This window comes from Myotis daubentonii, chromosome 13 (genome assembly GCF_963259705.1).
Source record: "Myotis daubentonii chromosome 13, mMyoDau2.1, whole genome shotgun sequence".
Classification (NCBI taxonomy): Eukaryota; Metazoa; Chordata; class Mammalia; order Chiroptera; family Vespertilionidae; genus Myotis; species Myotis daubentonii.
Genome location: NC_081852.1, coordinates 7,339,627 through 7,349,476, shown reverse-complemented (window position 1 = coordinate 7,349,476; position 9,850 = coordinate 7,339,627).

Genomic DNA, 9,850 nt, shown 5'->3' with positions numbered 1-9,850 from the left:
AGGCTGAGGGACCCCATTGGTGCATGATCGAGGCTGGGGAGAGATGCGGAAGGTTGGCCAGCTGGGGAGGGACCACGTGAGGGCTCCAGGGCATGTCTGGCCCATTTCGCTCAATCCCAATTAACTAGACCCAAGCAGCAAGCTAACCTACTGGTCAGAGCGTCTGCCTCCTGGTGGTCAGTGCACATCATAGTGAGTGGTTGAGTGAACTTAGCATATCATTAGCATGTTACACTTTGATTGGTTGAATGGCCAACCAGTTGACCAGACACTTAGGATATTAGGCTTTTATTATGTAGCATAGGTACTTGTTTATTGTCATTGTAATTCTGTATTTCTGTTTCTCTTATATATTTCTTCTTATTATCACAATAGTCCCTTGAACATTTCTTGCAATGATGGTTTGGTGTTGATAAACTCCTTTACCTATTTTTTTTTTTTTTTGTCTGGGAAGCTATTTATTTCACCACCCATTTTGAATGATAGCCTTGCTCGATATGGTAGTCTTGGTTTCAGATCCCTGCTTTTCATTACTTTGAATACTTCATGACATTCCCACTTGGCCTGTATAGTTTCTGATGAAAAATTAGTTGATGGCCTTATGTGAGTTCCTTAGTGGATAACTAATTGCTTTTATTTCTGCCTTAAAGTTTCTCTCTTTGTCTTTAATTTTTGGCATTTTAATTATAATGTGTTTGGGTGTGGGCCTGTTTGGGTTCTTCTTGCTTGGGGCTCTCTGTGCCTCCTCAACTTGTTCACCAAATTAGGGAAGTTTTCTGCCATTATTTCCTCAAACAGATTCTCTATCCCTTGCTCACTTTGTTCATCTTCACATCCTATGATGTGAATACTGTTATATTTCATGTTGTCCCACAGCTTCCTTAAGCTGTCCTCCGGTTTTTTAATTGTTTTTTTTTTTCTTTTTGGTTCTCTGATTAAGTGATTTATTTTTATTTTTATTTTTACCATCTTCTAATTCACTGATCCAATCCTTGGCTTCCCTGGATCTGCTGTTTATTCCTTCCAATGTGTTCTTTATTACTGTAAGTCATTCTTTATTTCCAAATGGTCTATATCTTTCCTCATAGCCATTAAGCATCTTTGTAACCATTATTCTGAATTTTATATCTGATAAATTTCTTATCTCCATTTTATTTCACTTTTTTCCCTGGAGACTTATATTGTTCTTTCATTTGGGGCTTATTTTTTTTTTTATCTCCCCATTTTGGCTGCCTGTTTGGGTTTGTTTTTCTGTATTAGGTAGATCGGCTATGAATTCCATTCTTTTTGGAGGGTCTCTGGTAGTCAGGTGCTGTTTTTGGCTGGCCCTGAATACCCTGTTTGGAGATATCAGGGGTCCACAGCTTTTGGCTTCCTCTGCTGGGCTGGGTGCCTTTGGGAAGGACAAGCTGAGCACCAAGGACTGCTTTTCCTAGCCCCAGGTCCACTAGGAGGTCAGGCAAAGACTCAAAGCCTCCAGAGACCCGCATCTGCCTGCAGGCTGATTGTTATTCTGTCTCTTAATGAGCCTCAGAAACCCCTCAGGGTGGGGCAAGAGATTTTCCAACAGGGTGGGCAAAAGCTACCTGAATGGTAAAGGTCTGCCTGAGAAAGATGTCCTCTGCAGAATGAGGGAATGACTCAGCACAGGAAACTGTGCAGCTGCCTTCTGAGCTCTAACCCCAGAGCCTCCAACCCTGCATTCTCCTCACACAGCTCTAGTCCACCCTGCCCTCCCTCTGCCAGAGCCCAAGGTGAGTGGCCGCACAGGAAATTTTATGCATTGGCCCTTTAAGAGAGTTCTTGCATTTCCATCTGTCTGTCCTTGCCTGACAGCAACCCAGCTGTTTTTCACAACCAGATGTTATGTGGGCACCTTTCTCAGTTCTGGTATGGGGATCCCAGTTTGGGGTTCAGACCTCAGAGTTCTTAGTGGGAACCCCCCACAGCTGAGATATCTCTCCAGAACTTCAGCTGCTGCCTGTGGGAGCCCGACCAGCCCTCTTGAGCCTCTGCACTTCCTACCAGTCCCTACGCGGCCTCCACTTTGTCCTTGGTAATACAGGTTCTCTCAGTTGATTATTCAGGATGGTTTTTCTAGTTTAGTTGTAATTCCGGTTTGGTGCTGGGAGAGTGTCAGCGTAGCTTCCACTTAATTTGATGCCATTTTGTTTTTTGTTTTTTTGATGTGTTATTGTTTGTTAAAAAAACATTTTTGGCACTAGTTGGCTTGTTTATTAAAAACGTTTATTCTGCTTGGGGTTTGTGGAATTTCTTGGATCTTTGGGTTTATTTTTATTATGAAATTTGGGAAAATTTAATCATTTTTTTTTCAATACAGTTTCTCCCCTTTCTTTGCTTTTTAAATATTCCAATTAAGTATACATTAAACATCTTGATATTGTTCCAAAGGTTGCTGATGCTCAGTTAACTTTTTAAAAGTAGTGTCTGTGTGTCTGATTTTGTATAATTTTTATTGCTATATTTTTAGTTCACTATTAAAATTAAATTACATAATTTGATTATAAAAATATAACTCAGTATATTTTTTATTGAACTTTTTATATTTTTCATCCATTAGCTTAGCTTTTTTATATCTTAAATTTCTTTCCTCATTACACTCATGTTTTCCTCTACATTTTGGAATGTATAAAATATATTTAAAATACCTGTTTTAATATCCTTATCTGCTAATCCATTTTTTCTTTCATTTTAGGATCTGTTTCTATTGAATGTCTCCCAGTTATGAATCATATTTTTCTACTTTTTTGCATGATTGTAGTATCTGATTGCAAATTGAACATTGTGAGTTTTATACTGTTTGCTGGATTTTGTTATATTCTTGAAGTGAAGGTGAGTTTTGTCTGCTGATCAGCTCAGTTATTGTAATCAGTTGGATCTTTTGGAAATTACTTTGATGATGAAATGTTGTGTAATCTGTGCTGTTCAAAATGGCAGCCAGTTCTCTACGGCTAGTGCAGTTTAAACAGCCATGTGTGGGTGGTGGCTGCCAGATTGGACACTGCAGCTGAAGGGGCTTGTTTTCAAGCTTTTTAAGGGCAGATCTAGTGAGCCTTTATCTAAAGATTTATTTAGACCCACAATTAAGGTGATGCCCTTCTGAAGAGTCTACCTAATGCCCCATGTCTTACGAGGTATCTTCATTCTGATTACTAGGGCATGAACTATTCTCAACTTTGTGTAGCTTTCGGAATTGCTCCATCTATGCATTTCTAGTGTTTCTTTTCCTGGTGTTGGGGTTTCTTTTAAACATGCGTGTAACTAAGCAAAACACTTGAGGGGACCCCGCCCACCCCTGCAGATTTCCAGAGCTTTCCTCTGTATAGTGCCCTCCTCCATTACTCTGCCCTGAAAATTCTGATTTTCTTGGCCTCTCCACACTCTAACCTCTATATCCACAAAGTCAGACCACTGAGCTCTGCTTGGGTTCTCCTTCCTGTACTGCAGCCTGGAAATTACCTCCAGACAATAGCTGGTAAATCATAGGACTTACCTTGTTTGCTTTCCTTCTCCTCAGAGTCCCAATCTTATGCTAGTTGTTGAGTATCTAACTTCTGCTGTTTAATGCAGAAGGATCTCAGGGAAGGCAGTAGAGGCATGCTTTCTCCATGTGTAGTTTAATCAGCTATAATTTAAACGTTTTGTAAAAGCTTATTTATGAAATGTGATAAAATTATTCTTAAGCAGATTCCTGTTGACACCATGTTTTCATTAAAAACCCTAAAGACTCCTGATTTAGATAAAAGTGGCCAAATTGGATGGGCCTGCTGAAGTCACCTTGGAGGAACACATCTCTTTGGTTTGCTGGAGTGGCAGGGAGGAGCGTTGCATTGAGAATCATTTTGACAAACCTCCAGGGCCATCCCCATGGGGCTCAGATTTACACAGAAGAACCCTTTTTCTGCCTATAGCCGGGAGGATTCAGATTAGATTAAAACATGCTGTGAGCAATTTTTGGAGGGGACAGCATATAGCTGCTTCAGTCCTCCCTCCTTGTTTCTGGTGTATTCTACTCTGCCTTCCCTCCCTCACTGCCATGCAGAGTACAAGAGGGGAGGGCCTCTCCCGGGGCTGGGTGGGCTGGCGAGGTCAGCAAGACGCTGTGGGTGCGCTGGGGACAGTGTGGTCAGGGTTCCTTTAGCAAAAGTGCTTAACTAGAGTCAACTAGGTATACGATTTTGAAGCCTCAAGAACGTGCTCAAAGGAAGAGCCATTTTTTTCCTGTAATAATATTTACTTCTCCATTTATAAAACCAAAATGAGACAGTTTCTTTGGAATAAGGGGAAATGAGAAGAGATATCCAGCTTCATTCGCCCTCCATGTCCTGAAGGAGAGCCCTCTCATTCTTCTTTGTGACTTAGGAGTGAAACCCTGTCTACACGGACCTGGCCTTCCCCCTGGCAGCCGAACATGGGGGAACATTTCAGGAGAACGTGGTCTGATGCCAAGCTCGCCCATGGCAAGAAACACAGGTGCACTCACTACTTTCACTTAATATAATTTGTCTAATGTCCTCATCATTCCATCATCACAAAACCCAATAATGCCTGGGTTCCAATTTGGGATTCGGCCATTGCTGTGTGAGCTGGCAAGTTTTCGGGCCTCCTTTGGTTGGCAGGTATGAGTTTCTCATCAAAGACCATTAGTGAAATGTGAACGCTGACTTACTGGTTACATCATGGGACATCTGTTCCTGGGCAATGGGTTCCTGAGACCCCGTTTGGGGGGCCACAGAGCAGTGCCTGCTCTGGCCTGGCCTGGGTTGGCTCATCTGCATGGTGTCCACAGCTAGTTGGGAAAGTAAAGAAATAAGGCCAAACTGGCATTGGTTGCTCTTCCAAAGGGTTCTTTTTATTGGCTTCAACACTGTATTTTAAAATAAGAATTCCACTGACTTCAATGATGTCTGCCTATTGCCTATCGTGGCCTTGGCACTGTGCTAGCCACTGGGGATGTAGCAATGATGTGGAGAGGCGAGATTCCTTCATCCCTGACCGACCATTGAGTGGAAAAACAGTTAAACCGACAGTTACAGGATATGCTGTGATGGGGAAGCCCATGTGCTGGGGGCCTGGAAAGTGAGGGGCTGGTCAGGAGTTAGGGGGTGGGGATGGCCTCCCAGGATGTGGGTCTAATGGCGTGACCTTCAGGACAGAAGTTAGACAAGAGAGGGTGAGGCCCAGGGAGAAGGTGAGAGTGGAGAGGGAACAGAGGGTGGGAGAAGGAGAGGCGCTGGCCATTTGCTGCTGTACAGTAAACGACTCTGGAGCATCATGGCTTGACACAGTCACTTTATTCCCTCTCACGGCTCTGGGGGTCAGGGTTCTGGGAGTGGCTGGTGAGGTTGTCATTGGCAAGAGCTGAAACAGGAGGCTGGGGTCGCCCCCGCTCTTTCATGTTGTGTCAGGGCCTCTCCAGGCCATCTCCACAAGAGCCCCCGTTGGCGTCTCTACAGCAGAGTGAGCAGGTGGCTGGGACTTGAGGAGACAGGTGGGAGCGGCATGGCGTTTTCTGGCCTGGAAGCAGAATTGGACCCCGAGTCCATTCTTTTAGGCACAGGCCTGTGGGCAAAGGGACACAGACCCCCACCTCCTGTGCAAAGGGCTGCAATTGCCCGCTAGGTCAAGACAAAGATGCCCAGGATAGCTGGAGTCACAGGGCGCTGTAGGAAGAGGAAGGTGATGCCCACTGTGGACTGAGGACCCAGCGCGTGGCAGCCTCGCATTCCCTCCTCTGGAGCCAGACTCTTTGAAGAAGTGAGAAGGAAACTGGACCCTTCGAGGTCAGGGTGGGGCGTCACTCTGGGCCTCGGAGCCCTGTGAGGAGCGGTGGCTTGGAAGGGGATCATAGGAGAGGAGGCAGTGATCTGGGTGAGGGGTGAGGGCAGAGTGCCCAGGAATGGTGCATGGAGAGGCTCCTGGAGGCTTGGGGTCTGGCTGCACTGGAGTCAGAAGCCTGGGAGCAGTGGGGATGGTGCCAAGGACTGAGGCTTGGACCACTAGGGGGCGCTGCTTCGCATGGGAGCCAGGAAGGAGAGGGCCTGGTTGGAGACACAGCCCCGGAGTTTCCTCTCCCTCCACTTTTCTCTGTGAAGGCAGGTGTAGTATATGCGCTGCCCTCGGGAGGATGTGGGGCTGAGCAGGTCTGTGGCTAACAGTCCCGGGTCCTGACCTGCCTTGGGTGCTGACTGTCCTGGATCCTGACTGTCCCGGGTCCTGACAGTCCCGGGTGCTGACTGTCCTGGATCCTGACTGTCCTGGGGCTGACGTCCCGGGTCCTGACTGTCCTGGATCCTGACCTGCCCTGGGTGCTGACTGTCCCGGGTGCTGACTGTCCCGGGTCCTGACTGTCCCGGGTGCTGACTGTCCCTTGTCCTGACTGCCCCGGGTGCTGACTGTCCTGGGTGCTGACTGTCCCGGGTGCTGACTGTCCCTTGTCCTGACTGTCCGGGTGCTGACTGTCCCTTGTCCTGACTGTCCCGGGTGCTGACTGTCCCGGGTCCTGACTGTCCCTTGTCCTGACTGTACCAGGTCCTGACTGTCCCTTGTCCTGACTGTCCTGGGTTTTGACTGTTCCGGGTGCTGACTGTCCCTTGACCTGACTGTCCCCGGTCCTGACTGTCCCGGGTGCTGACTGTCCCGGGTCCTGACTGTCCCTTGTCCTGACTGTCCTGGGTTTTGACTGTTCCGGGTGCTGACTGTCCCCGGTCCTGACTGTCCCGGGTGCTGACTGTCCAGGGTCCTGACCTGTCTTGGGTCCTGACCTCCATGGCCCCTGTGCCTGTCCCAGGGAGGTGAGGCCCGCTGCTCCTCCCACAGGGCCAGTTCCCATAAACATAAGCGCTGTGCTGTGCCCTGGGGGTGAATGGGATGTTTGTGCTGCTCAAAAGGTGTCGTTGGGAATCTCTTTTTAAAATTGTGGCAAAATGTACAGATCATAAAGCTCACCATTTCAACCATTTCTAAGTGTATTTTAGGTACAGTCACCGCCATCTTTCCCCAACTGGAACTCTGTACCATGAAAATTCAACTCCTCATCCAACCTTTCCCGGCCCGTCAGCCAGCATTCCCTTTTCTTTCTCTATGAATTTTCTACTCAGCTCTCTCACAAAGCGGATCATACAGTGTTATCCTTTTGTGACAGGCCTATTGCACTCAACTTAGCCTGTGTCAGAGTCTTGTTTATTCTCTTTTCTGTTGACTGACAAGTTGAGTTGCATCCTCCTTTTGGCCATTGTGAACTATGCAGCTATGGACACGGGTGTACCGATACCTGTTTGAGTTCCTTTGTGTATCTATGTAGGAGTGGAGTTTCTGGATCACATGGTAATTCGATGTGTAACTTGTTGGGTAACCACCAGGCCTTTTTGGACAGCAGCTGCACCATCTTGTGTTCCGTCAGCAGTGCACCAGGATTCTCCCTGCACGTCCTGCCAACACTTGCTTTCTATTTGTTTACGAGCAGCCATCCTGATGGCAGTGACGTGATACTCATTGTGGTTTTGATTTGTTTCTCTGAAGACCAGTGATGTTGAACCAGGAGGCGTCCCCTGCTGGAAAAGCAGCAGACTTGGCAACAGAGACGCAGTAAACAAGTGTGGGCGGGGCAGGTCATAGTAAACAAGTGTGGGTGGGGCAGGTCACAGTAAACAAGTGTGGGCGGGGCAGGTCATAGTAAACAAGTGTGGGCGGGGCAGGTCACAGTAAACAAGTGTGGGCGGGGCAGGTCACAGTAAACAAGTGTGGGCGGGGCAGGTCACAGTAAACAAGTGTGGGCGGGGCAGGTCACAGTAAACAAGTGTGGGCGGGGCAGGTCACAGTAAACAAGTGTGGGCGGGGCAGGTCACAGTAAACAAGTGTGGGCGGGGCAGGTCATAGTAAACAAGTGTGGGCGGGGCAGGTCACAGTAAACAAGTGTGGGCGGGGCAGGTCACAGTAAACAAGTGTGGGCGGGCAGGTGCGGAGGCCAGTGAAGTCACCCGTCCAGTGGGTCACCTGGTCAGATCGAAGGCCCTTGAATATACTCCTAACACAGGTATATGACAGCTTCCCCTGCAAGGAAGGGCAGAGACAGGGACTCCACTTATGGCGATGTCGGCTGGGAGTCTTTGCTAATATACCGTTTGAATTTGATTCATTCTTTTTTTTTTTTTTTTGATTTTTTTAAATAGAGAGAGAGAAACATCAATGTGCGAGGGAAACATCGATTGACTCCCTGCTGCATGTCCCCTTCCAGGGATCATGCCCGCAACCCAGGCATGTGCCCCGATGAGGAATCGAACCAGCAACCTTTTGGTGCACAGGACAATGCCCAGCCAACACTGGCCTGGACCATCTGGTTAACTGGCTTGGCTTGCTGACACTCAGTTTTGGTCAGTAAGGAAAATGAGCTGGGAAAGTACAGGGATATTGAGTAAGACTGACCATGCAATGTAGTGTTTGTAAAAATGAAGAAAGAGCACATCAGCCTAAATTTTTCTAAAGTCAGAGGAAAATAGAGACTCACATGGAAGATACCAACAATGCCATCCTAGAGACATGGTTGCGAGGCCATGAGATGGCTCAAAGGCAGCAAGGAGTGCCTGCCTGCGAGCTTGGGGCGGCTGGACATGAGAGATGGAGTCAGGGCTGGGTCCCAGAGGTGGACCAATGACATGGAAGGACCTGGAAAAATGAGGTTAAGGTGGCAGGACCAAGATCATCTAGGGCAGCAGTTCTCAACCTGTGGGTCGCAGCCCCTTTGGGGGTCGAACGACCCTTTCACAGGGGTCGCCTAAGACCATTGGAAAACACATATATAATTACATATTGTTTTTGTGATTAATCACTATGCTTTAATTATGTTCAATTTGTAACAATGAAAATACATCCTGCATATCAGATATTTACATTATGATTCCTAACAGTAGCAAAATTACAGTTATGAAGTAGCAACAAAAATAATTTTATGGTTGGGGGTCACCACAACATGAGGAACTGTATGAAAGGGTCGTGGCATTAGGAAGGTTGAGAACCACTGATCTAGGGCCTGAGAACAGTGCGGGAGCAGTAAGAAGACTTAAACATTAAACTGCGTTTGGACAAGCGAGGAGCACCAAGAGGCTGGCTCTACCTGGGGATGGCGGTGGTGTAGCTCCTTCACCCTCCAGCATCTACTGTGCAGTCTCAGCACAGCTCGCCTGTCAGAGGGACAGCGGGAGCCTTCGTCCCGCACCACGCCCCCTCCCTGTGAGGAAGGTCAGTCCCGGGCCTCCTTGGGGCTTTGGGGCACGCCTGGGTCTGGCTCTGGGCAGGGCTGGTGGCCTCGCTGGACAGTCCTAAAGCCTGGCTGTGCTTTGCTCATTCGCAGCTTCCCCCTGGAGCAGGCGGCTCCTCTGTGCTCTCCCTGTCCACAGGCAAACCCAGCTGTGTGTTCCTCCGCTGAGGTCTCCTCACCTGGGCAGACTCTGGGGATGGGCAGTGCCTGGCCATGTGTTGGCCCAGGTGCAGGCACGCTGCTCCAGGTGGTGTTTATGAACTGGGTGGCCAGAGTCTCGGGGAGCTTTCCTATGCAGCTGCCCTTCCTCCACACTGGAGAATCTGAGCAGGTGAATTGGAAGTGGGCCCGGACTATCTTGTTAACAAGTGCCCAGGTGATTGTAAAGCCAGGCAGGCTTGGCACCCTGTCGGGAGCGGGCAGGTGAGGGCAAGAACCACCCCTGGAGTCAGCTCCAGACCTGGGCCCACCCAGAGTCCTGTGAAGGGAGGAACCCTCTGCACAGGTGGCTCTGCTGGGGTGATGCTGAGACACCCCAGACAGAGGCTGGGCAGCCAGGGGTCCCTGCTCTCT